Source organism: Lepisosteus platostomus, chromosome 11, assembly GCF_059453375.1.
Source record: "Lepisosteus platostomus isolate fLepPlt1 chromosome 11, fLepPlt1.hap1, whole genome shotgun sequence".
Taxonomy (NCBI): domain Eukaryota; kingdom Metazoa; phylum Chordata; class Actinopteri; order Semionotiformes; family Lepisosteidae; genus Lepisosteus; species Lepisosteus platostomus.
In genome coordinates this window covers 44850396-44867625 of record NC_142621.1, presented here as the reverse complement: position 1 = coordinate 44867625, position 17230 = coordinate 44850396, and the positions used below count along the sequence as shown (strand labels likewise).

General features: G+C 38.1%; 1 long non-coding RNA gene across 2 annotated transcripts in view; it reads left to right on the top strand.

Moving 5' to 3' along the window:
* Positions 1-17021: 17021 nt before the first annotated feature.
* LOC148652798 (uncharacterized) overlaps positions 17022-17230 on the top strand; it is a 50908-nt gene continuing 50699 nt past the window's right edge. For both annotated transcript variants that reach the window (XR_015925423.1, XR_015925422.1), the window contains exon 1: positions 17022-17179. This is a non-coding gene — a long non-coding RNA (uncharacterized LOC148652798). The remainder of the gene's footprint in view (positions 17180-17230) is intronic.

Below are 17230 nucleotides of genomic sequence, written 5' to 3'. Positions count from 1 at the left end.
TGAAGTGCTTCTTACACCGATATATGCAGCTACACCAGTGGGACTAGGTGATTGTGCCTCCCTCTGGGAGCAAGCAATAGTGTTTTCAAGATTTGCTTCGAATGTGATTACTAGCAACTAATATGGGGAGAGCATATGTTTGGAAAGAAAATTCTGTTTTTTTAAAATATATAGATATATTATAGTATTCTTCCTGTTGCATAAAATTCTATTTCAATATATGTATAATTCCATTGAATTTTGTCAAACATACCCTGTATTTTCTGCATTGTGCTGTACGTGCACTGTATATTGGCTTACTGTATGTTGTTGCTTCCGTTCACATGTTAGATATTTAGCAATGTCAGTCAAATCAGATCCTGTATCAACAAGCCTGTGTAATTGCTTCTTGGAGAAATGATACTTAAAAAGTGAATAATTAAACTGTGAAGGCTGTGGTTTGGTGCACATATTTAAATCACGTGGGGAAGTTCATTTGACTTATTCTGCTTTCTTTACATTGTGACAGAATATAATAGCTCATAGTACACCTCAATTTATGAACAAATAGCTTGATTGGATTGCTGTGATGAGTCAAACCAGAACTGCGTGCTAGCAGCCTGCTCTAAGTGGGCGGATCAGCAGCAATTAACCAAGAAGGTGGAATGACAATAATTATTGCGTTTTCAGCCAGTGACTTGTTACAGTCGCTCTTAGCCTGAGGCTGTTTTGTGCAGTGCTCCTGTTGTTTGCATGGTTTGAGGGAAAAAAACACCTGGTGATCGGAGGCACGCAAGTCTCCCTCATTCTCCAGCCCGTTATTATGTGGCAAATTTGATCTTATTAGTTTCACCCAGCAGAGCAAATGCACGATATCCAAAACAGACTTGTCACAATGGATAGAAACATGGCTGACAGACAAGGGGCTTGTATTAATAATGTAGGCAGCACCTACAGCAGCTACTCGCTGCTCTCAAGGCAGAAACCAACACTTGGGGTTCACTCTTGCATTATAACACGCTAGCTGACCACAGATGCCTTAAATAAAGCAGACTGTATGTTTGGAAATGGGTTTCCACAGATAGGCATTCTGCATTTTTAATCCTTTCTGACCCAGATTTTAAAAACTCGTGATCGTGTATGGAGTTTGTTCCTTTTCCTCTCGTAAAAGAAGTCAACAGTTCCAGTTTTTATACAACAAACCAATGCTTTCTGGGTTTTATTAAAGAAATAAAAAGCAGAATGCGTGCTGGCTGTTTGGCCCGGTTCACTGTGCCCTTTTCCTTGATACTTCATTGCTTGTAAGCAGGAAAAAGACAGATGAAAATGGCGGACTGCTGATTTCCTTCTGGCTTTGAGAATCAAAATAAAAAAGAAAAATGTTCTGATAATTCAATGTTTATGCAATCTAAACCAACTTTGACTGATGTTCCTGCTCCAGCAACAACAACTTTAATGATTAAATTAATAATTGATGTTTTAAATGTTTTTTAGAGGCTCCAGAGGCAGTTCTAGGCATGTAAGAGGTAAGGAGGGGATTAAGCTCCTCTTACTTTTTCCAGCTACCCACAGGAATGACATTTGCTTTTAGAACAGACACAATTGTAGACCAGACAAGCATTTAATCAGTGACAATCCTAGGGCAGATTTTGGTTGGAGCCATCTTTTTATAACCTTGTAATTCATACATCAAGCATATTGTCTGACCCCTCCCAGATGTTCACCTGGCCTGGACACAGGCATAAGATCCTTATCGTGATCATTTCTCAAGATTATGCTAACAGACACAGAAACAGAGAAAAAATCAAAAGAGGGAAATAGTCCTCAGACGTTGAAGCTTAATTATGTAAACCTGAGATTGTATTCTCCTGGTATCTACTACTAGATAATTACTGATCAGGCTTCTGCTAAAACCTGGAGAAGGCTGGCATCATTATTCACTGGGTACCTGTTCTGCAGTCCTTCGAGGGCCCTGCGTTTCTCTTTCTTCAGGCTTCAGTTTTAATTGTCGGTTGATCAAATCAATTTGTGTGCCGCACTACTCAATCACTCTTTTTTACTGCTGTGGCGTGGAGAGACCTAGCCCCATCGTTTTCTGTCATTCTGTCGTTTTCTAGCTTTTGGCTATAATAAATAAAGCTGTCATCCTCCACAAGAATCCAAGAACAAATTCTTAAAGTGTTAATACAATGAGGTCTATTCAGTGGAGATGGGTCTAGGAACAGCATGCATTTAACAAATTAAAATACCTTGGTGTAATGATGTTATTACAATCAGCAACACTATTAGTATGTGAGGGTCTCTGCGGCATATTTGTGTATAAAAGGATGGAAAACACCTTGAGTGGCCTTATTAAAGTGTTCTCAATTGCAGCTGAATTTCAAATCACTACTGCAATTTGGCTAAATATTTGTCGTGCCCCAGAAATAACACACAAAACAGAAACCACAGCCTGCTCCAATAGAAGCAACTATATAACTCTCATAAATTACTAAATTTAATCCCATTTATCTTAAACAAGCAAAGAAAACATAAACCAATATATTTTTGCAGTGTTTATTGAAGATTAACTCAGGCTTAGTCAGGGAGTTTGAACTCCACAAGTTTTTAAAGGAATGGAAATGTTTAAACAAACATAGTGTCTGTTAGTCAAAGAGCCAGTTGCAAATAAACTAACCATGTCAGTATTTCTTTGAAATCATAGTCACTGCTCTCACCACTGTAGCAACATCTGAAAGCACAGAACGCAAATTGAAACAAACTCTGTGGGCCAGTTTTCCCCTCAAATCTCATAACCAAAGCTGTGACTAACAGCTCTTATTTTGTTGAAAGTAAATAAGGATGTTTATTTCCAAAATCTAACACACCAAAACCTTAGAATGGTATCTATGATAGACGTATAAAAAGATGTATACTGTGCATTTATTTTTAATAATGTATGTTTTTTTATTCCTTGGCATTTGGATAATCTGGCTTTACCTTACAATAGGGGTTCTCTAAATGTGTTGGACTACTCATAATGATGCAAAAAGGCCTGTTTCTAGACATGTATAGAAACATGTATGTATAGAATTATAATTACTATAATAATTATTATATTCCTGACCAAAAGTAACAAAAAGTCAGTGTATGAACATGAAAGGGATTGCGTATTGATAAAGTACTGTTACCCTGATGCCAGGCATAAATTCTTGAAAGCCTTTTGGAAAAAGGTTTTCCATCTGCTTTTTGTGTCACTTACCTGTATGACCTTTAATGTCTGCTATCCATTATTTACACACCTGCCTGAGTTGTCCTCAGCAAGCCAGTCTGTCTTTGTGTGTGTACGTGCAGCCTTGCTCTAATTAACTCGTCCCTGCACAGATGCTTAGGGGGCAAGGTGGAAATGCTGATTATCCGGCTCAGTGGATTAATGGTTAGGGTTATCTGGAGCAGGAAAAATACAGTGTTGCTCATTCAACAGGTCTTGCAATATCAATATGGATATTGCCATAAAAGAAAATTAACCGAAAATGTGCAGAACAGATGTAGCAATTTAAGAAAAAGGTCTTGTTGGTAGAGGTACCCGTTCAGCCAAGAAGTTTAAAAAATAAAACACTTTTGGGTTTCTATAATCGTTCTTGGAGCAATCTGATCATCAGTTTTGGGTACAGGGTGAAAGATGGCCAGAGTAATCAAGGGCAAAAATTAATTTGGACTAGTTTTGTAAGTAGTGTAATTTGAACACTTTGTGCTGTGTAGTTTCTAGAATTTTGCAGCCTGTTTTATGAAGGTGTGGAGTCTCTCTGGTAGGGCCTAGAAATTTTAACTTTTTGCCATCTTAACCTTCCGTGCAACTCTCTGTGTGAGGAAAATCCTTTTCAATCTGTGAATTACAGTAGTATTTAAATGTAGTGAAAACAGGGGATGTTACACATAAAGCTAGCAATTGTGTGTTCTCTCTATGTATCATTTTCATTAAGACAAAAATAAATATGAAAGGAATTGACAGTTTCCAAAGAAGGTTGTGCAAAGGCTGAAGAATAACTGCTCAAAGGTTTAGCTCTCTGTGTTGTACTGTTTGGCTGGCACAAACAAAGGCTCCCAATTGGCCAGCACGGTGTGCCCACTGAGCACCAGCTTGCAGAGAGAATTGGTGAAAGCTCCTTTCCTGTGATTGCATGCTTCAATGTGTTTGCCACAGAGTCTCCTGCAAAGCCTGTTAACTGTGGTCAGGCAGACACTGATGCAATCAATAATTTAGACTACAGCAAGTCACATATTTCTTTGGCTTGTACCTAAGCAATAAAGGCTCTCATTCAGAGAACAGCCTTTTCAGTTTCAGTTTGAACCAGGGTTAGCCCATTATGATTGGAATGACTCGATAGGTAAGCTTCAATAGGCTGAGCTATCCTCAGGTTGTAGTACAATGGTCACACCTTTGTTTCGCCTGGTGCCTGTGAGCTTTCCGGACTGTCAGAGAGAGCCTTGCCTCTCTGTTCAAAAGATGCTAACTCTCCTGTAGACAATGCTTTAATAGCAGTGGGAAAAATGGTGGACTGGTCTGATGGCAAACATCCTCATTCCTCAATTTGGATCTGAGGGGTCATAGCAGTGAAACCAATTTGATAAAAAATCTGTGATTTCAAATTGCTGGAATAAAAAAAGAAATTGCACCGTACAAATTTAAAATAATAATTAAACTTCAATTCAATTAATTCAGGGACAGGGGATTGGCTATAGTCTGCTTGAGTTCACTACAGTAGGTGCGCCAAATCTAGCTATATAATATTTATATCACTTCTGTATACTTAATGTATATTATGGTACAATATTGAATTACAGCCATTCAACAGTTTCTATTTGGCCCCACAAGTAATATTAAAGGTAAAGGTTCTCATTGTGGGATCTTATTGTGTTATCCTTTGATTAAAAAAACTGAAATATTCTTACATTCTTCTACTACTGTGTGCCATGTTTTGCAAAGGCTATAAAATGGGCAAGATTCTAATGGGTTTAAAGTACGCAAGGACAGTAATGTCTTGAAATCATTTTAAGTGTTAAATGCAGGGTGTGCATTGCACACGGTGTGGTCTGGTGATGTTTTGGCAGCCCTAACTGGAACTCTAAGCTCCTCAATGCTCTGGTTATATGAAGCCCCAATGAATGAAGTTTTTCAGTTGTGTTTATGTAATTCGAGATTTGGGGTTACACCGAGAACATAAATAACAGTCACACTACCCGTGTTATTAAAGCAAGCTCCCTGGCTGGTCTTCATTTGAGCTCAAGTCTGGAAACCATCTAGTATATTACCACTTCCCAGGTCAGAGCTATGGGGGTCTAATTCCTTTTTACTCACATTTACTGAAAAGAGCTCTGATTCTAATTAGGGTTGATTAATCCATCCAATTTTGCAGCACATGAATTAGAGCCTGTTTGAGGTGGTTTTCTTGGGGGAGCTCCTCATATCATCTAGTAAGAAACTGAACTGGGGGTGACAGTTCTCTCTTCCTAGTTTTAATGTCACTGTTACATCAATCTGATGCATCTCGTCAGTCAGTGAATTAGTGTAATAGATTTATTCTTTGCAGATTTCAGCCCTAGAGTGGATACCATCTTTCCGGTCTGCAGGGATGGTTCCTAGAATATCTTTGAGAATGATCAGGGAGAACAAATTGTTTATTTCAAGATTAGGTCTAGAAGAACAGCATCACCACACACCATAACCCAGGGTAGCATAAAAAGTATTGCAGGCAGTCTAATTTTTATAGAATTTATTGTCTTACCAACAGTATACAGTATATCAGTATGTATGTGGATTGGCATAAAACACATTTTTCTTTGCAAACTGGTAGCAGACAGGAAACTATCTCATCTTAAATGTAACATGAAATCTTCCTCCCCAAGTCCTCCCCAAGCAGACATTTTCAATTATAAGCCTCTATATCTTTCTAAATCTGCTCTTTCCTGTGTTGTTACCACCCACAGCAGGAGTTGCTGAAATTCTGAGCATCATTATGGACACTACGCTCTGGAAGGACAATTCTTGACATCGATATATTATATAAACTTCGATTTAACATGTTTACGACCTGTTTACTGGGAAAATGCTTCAGGTTTGCTCTGTTTTTTGGTTACTTAGTGATAGGTGTTACTTTCATGTAACCATAAGGTGACAAATTAAGGGCATTTTAATGCTTCAAGGGGATGTGATAGAGCATGAGGTGAACCTCTGATCTCATAGCTGACAGGTTGTGGGTTGAAATCACTGCTGGGGTACCCTTGGATGAAGTACCCAGTTTCTACTGGTTGGGGACCAGCAACACAAGACAGTAATCCCTGTGATGGACCAGTGTCCCATCCATAAGGAAGTCACTTGCTCTCAGTCTTCTCAGTACTATGATAACCAAGCCACTATGTTCTAGTATGGATTCTGCCATTAATGCTTCAATAGGTTTTCATTGTTTTCCATCTGGATTCAAAATACCAACTTGAACAAGGGAGCCTGCTTGCACAAAAACATTTATACGAATAACACACTTTAGATTTGGCTCTCCAAAGTATTTATGAGAGATTTTGCAATATTTAAAATAACACATACTTCACAATTTGTACCAATGACAGAATTTCTTAATGAAACTTTTTGCATGGGAGCCTGTGTAGCATTTTTATTTCTAGTAGAGTCTGCAAATACATGATTAGAATATTTTTTGGTGAAAAAGTGTTTTTCAGCTGTTTGGTGTGTGACATACTGATCCTAAATTCGTACACGGGGATAACAGTTTTTAAATAACATTCCTTTCATATTACAGCTGAAGTTTCAATAACATTAGAAGGGAAGACAGGTAATTAGTCATCCTTCATATCATAAAGTTATACATTACATTATGACATTATATCTCAAACTATTTTCCCCTTTGAAATATGGATAATAAAAGAAATCCACTTCACACCTTTGGCACTTGTTCAGATGTCCATTTGATTATTTTAAGGTACTACATTTTTCTTACTTTGCTTCTCTGCCAGCTTTTTAACAGGGTGTTAAATTAATGATAAAATCAATTAGATTTAAGTCTGCCTGTCTTTGAGAGCAAATCTTATTTAATCTGCACTAGCAGCTCACTGTTTTAGAGGAACAGAGGCCTCCATGGGGAGGAACGTTGATATCAGAAGGAAAAAGGCAGCTCTGAAAGACCAATCCATTCATTTTTTAAGCAGCCTGTGGAATTGCGTTGTTGAAGGACTTGGAATTTCCATAATCATGTGCTTCCAGCCTGCACAAACAGAATGTGGTTCTGAGTATTTATTATTCTTATTAGAACTGGAAAATTGTATTTTGTTTTCAGGGACATAGCCTCAAACCTTTGATGTTTGCGTTAAAATAAACCCTATAGTTCCAGTTCTTTACAACAGAAAATGATTTACCTTTAAGGGGTAGACTGAGAAAATTTAGCACCATTGTTAAACTTCCTAGGATAGTTACAGAAAGAGTGCTCTGTAAATGTGAATGATAAATGTGGTTGTAAAAGATGAAGATGATTACTGACCAAGCATATTTTTACGGGACAAGAATTTCTCAAATTCAGGAAGTGTAGAAAAAATTACATTTAATCACTAGGCTGAGTGTGGAGCATTTTATTAATGTGAAGCAGGCCTCCGTCAATGAAACTTGGCTATCATAACATGTACTTAATGTCTAGCCACAATACATTTTAATTGCATAAGAAAAGGGATTCAAGAGATAACTGAAGCTGTAAAGGAGTTGAAGGACAACACACATACGTTCCTAGGAAAGTCAAGGAATGCAGCTTTTTCCTGTCCATTTTTCACATAGTTGGAAAAGAAGTTGTAGAGCAAACAAGGGCCTAAGTCGCTGTTGGATACATGCTGAGGGCCCTGCCTGTGCTGGAGTTAACAGAGATCAGAAAAATAGACAAGAATACAATCAGGAAAGGTAGACAGCGCCTCAACATCCCATTGCTGTTAGTAGTTGTTTCACCTCAGTTCTAATCATGCTGAATGTGACATTTTGTGTTGTGATGTGTCAGAGAAACACAGAGCCATGCATTTCATCATACTAGTACTGTTAGTTAACTAATCCTTAGGGCCTCTATCTCTGTCATATTGTAAGTGTAAGTGTAAGCGAACATTTCGAGAGGTGGCCAGCACCAAGTTTGAAACAACCTCCAATTTGCGTGTATTTCAAGAGGGAGACTGGATGGAATAAGATCAGCACAGGCTGGTTAGATGCCACTCAATCTGGTCTGGATATCATCTGGATATTAGTTTCAAAATGGTGAATTACCCTACTGAGTAAACACAATGGTATAGAAAGCCAGAATAGTCATTAAATAGAGTTAACATTCTGTTCCAGTAATAAAATATTCAAATGAATGGTATGGTTAGAAACAGGAAATGTACAAATCCAGCTGTTTTGAAGTCCCATGGGACGTTATGGTAACTCTTATATGCCATTATATGCAAATAAAGCAATGAAGGCAATTTTTTGTAAAAACATTTTGTGATTTTGTGTTTCTATTATAAGTTGGTTTTCTGGTTTGTACTGAAATGTTCAATGTGTTTAGTTTTGAATATATGAAGCTAAATGTGCTTTGCACCACCAGTGAATCTGTATTTATCATGTTAAACTGTAACCCTTTTTTTCTTAAATATTGATACATTGTTTTCAAGGGAATTTATTGTTATACCTTGGCTTATTATTCATCAGCATTTCCTGGGCAACTTCATTAATTTCTACAGCTTCTTGTTCAGAGGAAAGAAGGGTAAATGATTGAAAGGTTTGAACTGAGATCTTGGCATTTTCCATCAAAGAAGTTTATTTCTTTTAATGATTTCCTACAGGTTTTACTTCAGTTAAAAATTAATACCTTCAACTGCATGTAATACCTAGTGTAGATAAAATGTCTTTGAGTGTTAGCTGGCTAGAAGCAGTAAAAACCACTTTACAGCTTCATATCAGTGAGGAAAAATGTCTAAAAAGTGAAATTCCTATATCTTCTATGTGATTGCTTCTCAAAAATGTATTTTTGCATTTTGCATATTCAGTTACTGTATATACTGGCAAAGAAATGAAAATAATTCACGGTTTTCCAAATGGTGTAGCACACAGAGGGTAATTAAAACACACATTCTCAGTGTTTTTTTAAAGTGTTTTTAAAGCAGTGAGTTGCCCATATGATCAAATTGACAGCAGGATGAAAAGGGTTTGTGTGCTTGGTGAAGTGATAGCTCATGCTGGGTCTGGTGAAGGACTGCTTTACAATCCAAAACCTGCGATGATACAACTGAATTCAGAAGAAATAAACCTGAAACATGCATCCACGGTACACTGAGAGAAAAATACATTTGAAGTAGTCAGAAATAAAAATCAATCTTGAGTATGAATGGATAGATATAGCTGTAAAACTGTATTCTGTTCGTTGTTACTGTATTACTTTATTGCAACTTTGCCTGACAATCAATACATCCATGTGTAAAGGCCAGGAGTGAAGCCATGAAATGTCCCTGAATCTAGACTAGCACCGTGGTCTGTAAAGCCCATGATACAGTCACTGTATCGAGAGCTCATCCTGCTGGGCTCTATATAGCCCAAACACTGAGGTATTTCCACAGTCCTTGTCTTACAGAGACGCTCTGGGGTGTGGTGTGTGGGATCGCTGTCCCAGACCATGACATGATGGGAATTGTAGGAGTTTTGCCACTCTTCATTCCCAGTCATCGATCTTGTGAGGGCATTCTGCAGCATTTAAAGGAGAGCTTGGCAGGAAGGAGTTGCGGTTTAGCAGCAGGATGAAATTTTTATGATGCTAAATCTAGACAGACTTTTAGTGTCAGTCAGGATTAACCCAGAGTATGAGCACACATAAATAATTGAGCTGGGAGAAATCACCAGACCCCAAGCTAACGAGTGAAAAGGTAAGAGTGCGATAGGGAGAGAAACCATGGAAATGCTTATTTAAAAAAAAAATCAACTGATTAAAACTTGTGGAGTCAAGACTGAAGAGCAACTAAAAGGACCCAAATGTTATTTGGAACTTGCATTTATCAGCATTACTGAGGAACGTACACATTATATTCATTGCTTAGCAGAATTTGTGAATGTGCTTGTTAAAATTTAAAGTTGCCTACCTAGAAAAAAAAGGTACCTAGTGTTTTTTTTCTCCTCAAGCATTCATTAGGGGAAATTGAAGAAGTTTATTTTGAGACAAAGAAAGTGCAGTATTTTTTTGTCCAAGAGTGAAAACTGAAAGTTATACTGGTGGTGTCTTGCATATATTTAATTTCCTGTGTCACATATTAGCCAGCAAATCTCTGAATTTGAATGAAAAATGATTTTACAAGCAGGGTTTAATTTTAAGAATCTTCTCCTGCTCCTAAAAAATATGTTACTAGTATGACTATGTTTAATACAAGTAATAGGAAACAATACAGTACATTACAGATCATACATATTTTGTCATGGCTCAGGAGCTGAGTTTTGATGTATGTCATATGTATTAATATATTCCAAGTTGTTTTAACATTTTCTGAACATCCTAATTTCCTACAGTATTTTAGAATTTTGATGAATCTCTAGGAAATTGTTTAGGACTAATATAAAGTGCTCTTATGATTTCAGAACACTATATTTTATGTCAAAATTAAGAGAGCAACAATAAAACTTCTATCATTTGGTTTTTACTGTTTCAAATGTTCTAATCATATAGAAAATGTTTTTGTCTAAGCTGTGCCCTCTGTTGGAGATCCCTTGCAGCTCCTGCTGTACTGATCCCAGCAGGCCTGCTGTATCGCTGCATCTCTTTTCAGAAGCCAGGCTAGGTCAGTCATGCTTGTGTGTAAAAACTACTCTGTTGTTTCAGACTCAGCTGTCAGTCTGAGTGGGATATTGTTTCAAGAGGGACAGTACGCCTCTCTCACTGTTAGACAACACGGAGCTTGCATGCCACAGAGCAGAGCCCCAGCGGTGAGCTGGGACAGGTGCAGACGTCTGGAAATGCTCAGACTTTCAAAGCATTCTTCTTCTTGTAGAGCACCGCTTTATAACTGTGCCGGAAGATCCAGCAAATCTATTAGGTGGAATGAGTTTCCCACATCGAACTGGATAGCAACAAAAACACATATACAGGTACATATCTTCACAGGTCTTTTTAAAGGTTTTGACATTTATAATGTTAAAGATTCCTTTGCATTTTATTTTTCATATCCCCAAACCAACATATTGCATCACATTTGGAAGTGTGTGATCAGGTATAATAAACCAGTAATGAACGTCTCTTTTATTGTGATGCCACGTGGGGCGGCTCCCACTAGGGACACAGGCTCTCGCTGGGGCCCTGATCACAGACACTTCCCACACACAAGTCTTACTTAAAGTCATACTTTTATTTATTGACTGGAACTTTGTAAAACTATGGTTTCTGTCCAGCACAGCAATAGGGGTGGTAGATCTCCTGTCCGAGGCAGGCAAGAATGTAGCAGAAACATGTATAGGTACTGTAGCCCTGAGACTGCAATCTGAATCATAATTTTGAAATCAGTAAGAAGTAGGGAAAATTGCTTTGAGGAGATAATGAACTACTTATACTGTATATGCTGAATTACCTAGGGGCGGCTTAGCGTAGTGGATAAGTCTCTGGGCTCATGACTGGTAAAGTTATTACCCTCACTTTTAACTATAATATGTTACTTTTTTAAAAGAAACATTCTCCAAAACTGACAATTAGCAGTTCCAGCAGCAATTCTATCTTAAAAGATAAAAAAATCTGAAGCTCAGAAGAACAGTTTAGCACACATGGGCAGAGGAGGGTCAGCTGGCTTCACTCATTTGCGTTGTGATAACTTATTTATTAATATTGCTCCCTTTGTATTATCATTCCCTGTGTGCAGTGAACTCAGATGATACATTTTCATTTGTTTAGACCCCAGTGAGAGAATAACGTTCTTAGCAGTATCCAGAGGTACTGAAATGTTATACACTTCCTCTGATTGGTGTAATTTTGGATGAAGAGGTGCCACATAATCTTACACACCTGAGTTAACAAAGAAATACAAATATGTGTTTTAAAACGACATTATGAAATCTAAAAGCCACATCAATTGTAAAACAAATTAACAATGTAATTATCTAAGTAGTATACCATGCATCTTGTGGGGGGAAAATGGTTAAACTCTTTTTTAGACTTTTTTTAAACATTTTCAACAAGCTACATTTCAGAATTTTTTGTTTGAGATAAGTGCACCTCTGGGAGCCTTAAGTCGAAATATAGAGAAGTCAGAATACAGAGAAATCAAAGACAACACAGATGTGCAAAGCAAGGGACTTTATTGTGAGTTAAAGGCGTGTATTTTCAAAATGGCACCCATTTATCAAGGCTGAAAGCTTCAAGACTTCCATGGGCTGCACTATTTTTTGTGCATGGCTTATAAATTTGTCACTAGCTAACCCTACAATCTGTTGTTAGTTTTGCAGACCCTTTTGTACATGTAAAAAAACACATCACAAATGCGGTTGGGTGCCACACTTTAAAGTTGTTGTTTCTTAATTCTTCTTCTGAGAAGTTTTAAATACGTTTGTGGTTATTTTCTTGTGGAGTCACGCTACTGTTAATAGTGATTTAGAAAAGAATTTGAAAAACATCTAAGAATATGAGTCCTTTGCAAAGTTAACGATCTTAGCTAGTGGTTGTTTTCATAGCATTATGCTGCTTTAGATTGAGCAATGCAGGGATCGACATTTCTGGTCCTGGAGAGCTGGGAAAGCTGTGAGAAAGTGTTAAAATGAAGCCAATGTCTTGCCGATTCAGGCTGTTAAGGGCCCAGATGAGTTGCAAACCTATAGATAAGACTTGTATGTCTGTACTGTAAAACTGCACTAGGCATGTCTGGTGTGAGGGATCATCTAATGTTGGCTTTTGCAGGGTAATTTATAATACCATCCTTTTGAAAGTAGAAGTTCATAAGTAGTAAGTGACAGAGGTATCAATAGAGCACACAAGATAATAAAGCAAAGCATTTGTGTTAGTGCATGGGGGCACCTTAACTCTCTTATTAAAATCTCACACCATTACAAGAGAAAAGGTACTGCCAAGATTGTTTAATGAACTCGCTTGAATACCTTACGGTACTTCAGCTGTATTGTCTAGCTCTGTACGAAATGATTTAGGATATTTTGACAGGCCAGAGCTCGAAATCCCATTGAGATTCACAGTAGGATTTGAAAAGACCCCTGACTGGGAAATTCCCATCTTTCATTGCTGTATTAATTCAACAGTAGCATTGCAAGGCTGATGATCTTCTACTTTCAGTCCCACATGTTATGCCAAGGGGAAAGAAGACAGGGGACATGTGAGCCCAACATTGTGGTATTTATGCAATTTATATTACACATGTGTCTGTGTTTTGATGTACTTATAAAAAGGTCTTCATCATAATAGAAAAAATAACACATGCAAGAATATGAGAGTCTAACAGGAAATAAGCGTGCTTTTTGCCTTATTTATGTGGTTGGCTGTTTATAATTTTTGCATTGGTATAGACATTACATTTTCAGTTGCTATTTGCAATGAAAAACTGCCTGCCTCTGGGTGTGAAACTTTTGTTGGTTATAGATTTTTATAGATTTTATACTTTTACAGATTTGTAGAACATTTTCTAGATTTTAAAACTTTTATAGAGTTTTTGAAACAGTGAGGATAGTCCGTGTTTCAGAAATGTAGAATAGGTAAAGTCCTATGCTGTTAAATGACCCCTGGATTGACTAAGCAAAAATGGCTAACAAGTTTTTAGGAAATGAATTGGAAAAAAATACATTTGTTTTATTTGAAAGCTCAGATTCTAAATTTAAATACAATGTTTTGGCACAGGGCTCTCTGAAGAATGTTTATCAGAAATCCTAGGTATTTTAAAGATGGAAAGAAAGCTCCAAAATACGTTCAGCGTTTAAAAGCTTGGATTCATAATATTATTCCTTTCAAAAAATAACTCCGAAACAAAATGACAATGCCGGCAATCCTATTTAAAATAACCACTGCCTTGTCATTGATTTTTGCCTCAGGCCAGAGTAGTAAAACACTGTAAGGCCACTCACTATTGCCAGACACATAATGATTCATAAATATGGCCCCATGTGCCTTAATCTAGGCATAATAGCTTAAATAGAGATCCAGTCTATGATAATAATACAGTTTTAAGCAATGAAATTGTTTTTAAATTCAAGAGAGGGATGCTGTTCCAGGCACCAACAGCTTGAAAGACAAATGACTACTCAATAGATTATCAAATTTGCATAATTTAAAAAATGTTTTTGCGGAGCCTGGAGAGTGCAAAATTTGCATTGTGATCCTGCCAGCTCAGTGGGTATTCGGAGTGCTGCTTGACAAACAAAAGAAGAAGAGTATTCATTTTATATAATCTTTCCAAGGAGGAGTGTCCAGTCTCCAGGCACGTTGATCAGAGTCCGGGCTTACAAACAAGAGACCAGTTCAAGGTGAAAGCTATAAAGTTTACAGGCCAACTGTTGATTTGATATGGTAGCATTTTGAATGTACTCATCAATAAATCATTTTCACTGCCTACACTCCAATCAGCATGTGTGTATTGATAGTGTGATTAGACAACAAAGATAAGAGACTGGAGACATTTTCCACATATAGAGTTACCTGCAATTATTGCAGTTGTCTCTGTAAAAGCCACCATTTGGATGTTTCTCTTTTTCTGTTTTGACAGGAGGTTGCTATAATTGCTTTTCCTCAGTTTCTGTTCAGGAAGTAAATTGCACCTCCAAAGTGATTTTAAAACTCCAAGGGGCTTTAAAGGTAAAGGCCGACTCCATGAAAGGTCTCCCTCTGATATTTTGTTGCTTACGTGGTAACTTATTAAATGTCAAATCATAAAAAAATGAAGAATATTCGTAATGAAATGAAATTCAGCACACCTGATTATGACATCACGTTGCTGTCAATAAAACTACCCTAGAAAAGGAAAAATGAGATTGGATTGGGAAATGAATGAAGTTGCCGCAGTATATTAAGTGCCTGCTTCTGCTGTCATTGCAGGATGTGTTTGTACTTTAAGTGCTACCATCATGTAGCTCAATCTCATCAGATTTCAGAAGCAAAGCAGGAGTAGGGAAGGTCAGTACTGAGGTGGAATGCCTCTAAGGAGAATCATTTAGATGCTGTAAATCAAATCAGTTGGTGCACCAGTTGGTGGTAGGTGGCAGAATGTCAAATCTGATGCCCCAGTATGGTGACAGCAGACACTGAGCTGTAGGAAATGTTGTTCTGTGGATGAAATGTTAAACTTCTATTAGATCAGGAAAGGTGGCACTCTTTCTTAGAGTGGGTTGTTTACCTCCTGCACACTGACTGCATTCCATTCTGGATGTGCTTAATCCGGTCTTTCTAAATTCCCCCTTTAAGTCAATTGGTAGAGTTATTCAAAGAATCTCCCCATCTGTAACAGCTATGAACTGGGCACGGTGGCCTGGTTTTAGCTCTGCTTCTTCGCTGCTCTTGGGTCTGAGTTTCAAAACCAGATTGATTTACCTGCTGTGCTGAGTTTGCATGTTACATCTGTGTCCATGTGGGTTTTTGTCCTGGTATTCTGCAGAACAAAAAAGGTTTCCTCCAACCTCCTGTCTTTAAATTTTCTCTATGTGTGTGTCCTGCAATGGACAAAGCTCTATCACCCTGCCGCTCACCACTGGGAGCCCACTGAAGCTCAGCAGGTGTGAGCCTCGATGGGAGACTCCTGGGAAACACTAAGGTTGCTGCTGGAAGAGGTGTTAGTGGGGCCAGTGTGGGTCCTAATGCCCCAGTATAGTGGTATGGACAATATACTGTAAAAAGGCGCCTTCCTTCAGATGAGATGTAAAACCAAGATCCTGACTCTCTGTGGTCATTAAAAATCCCAGGGCGTTGGCTTCATCACTCTGCTCTCATGAGCTCATGTGTGGTGAGCGTTCTGGTGCACTAAGGCTGCTGTTGTATCATCCAGGTGGGGCTGCACATTGGTGGGGGTGGAGGGGATCCCCATTAGCTGTACAGCACTTTGAGTGGAGTGTTCAGAAAAGTGCTATATAAGTGTAAGGGTTATTATTATTATTTGCTTCTAAGGGGGAGAGGGAGGGTCCCAGTTTACTAGGTCCCTTGCCAGGTAACTCTCAAAGATCATTTTATTACTTAGAAATCCTTTAAGCCTTTAGAGGAGTTTTGTTGGCTTTATGGGAGATACGGAAAAATGTTATTATATTTGAAACACAGCACTCTAAGGCTTTGATGAAACATGGATGTGAATTTATAGGCAATGACAGATCTGGGATAGCCCAGGACTTAGAAAGGAACTTATCAGGTTCCCCCTGCTACGACATACACTTTAGTGGTAGAGAAGCCATGCTCTAGATATGGCTAGTTAATTCTGATTAGTAGTAGCCCGGACGGGCCAGAGTGTTGATATGTGGCTACTGTGAAGTCAAGGCAGAATCAATCACATGCTTCCTCACAAAGCCTGTGCACAGAACAACAGGGGCACAATAGCAGCAGTCAGTCCCACGTGTCACTCTGGGGTTACATCTCTTGAAAGGGCACTGATCAGGGAGACCTGCATATGTCATGTCTGATTTGTTGCATGGTACATACCTCACAGTTACAACTCCATGAACTTGAAATAGTGTGCTTCCTTTAAATCCAGCTACATAGATTGATGTTTCAAGAGATTATAATAGCACTATACACCAGATGATTTCCTTATGAGTCAGACTAATTACTGTAGAAATAAAATAATGTGAAAGAGAATATTTGTGTATTCCTGTTCAGACTAAATTATAGGAATTGCAGAAAATATTTAGTGACAGTTGGTGTTATTTTCTAGGTTTTATAATTATTACAGTATATGGCCTTAAATGTATACATACAGTGATGGCACAGCAGGGTCAGACAAGATGGAGGTCTTGTCTGAACCACATTCCCCAGAAAGCTATGGGGAATGAGCTGCAGCTTCAGTCACCTGATCAGTTGCTGGAAGACAATTGGTCAGATGGCAGCTTAAAAACTTTGTTTATAAATTTAAACTCTGCAAAACACTTTAAAATCCAGGAAGCAGAGGATTTCTGGGTTAGCTTGATTTGTTTTTACAGGGACAGAGAGTGTAGCCACTGTGTGCAGCGTCACCAAAGGGGGAAGGAGAGACAAGCTGTGAAACTGTGAGTGTTTTTGAAGCTGGTAAACATGTTTTCTGCCTGCTTTGCTTTGTT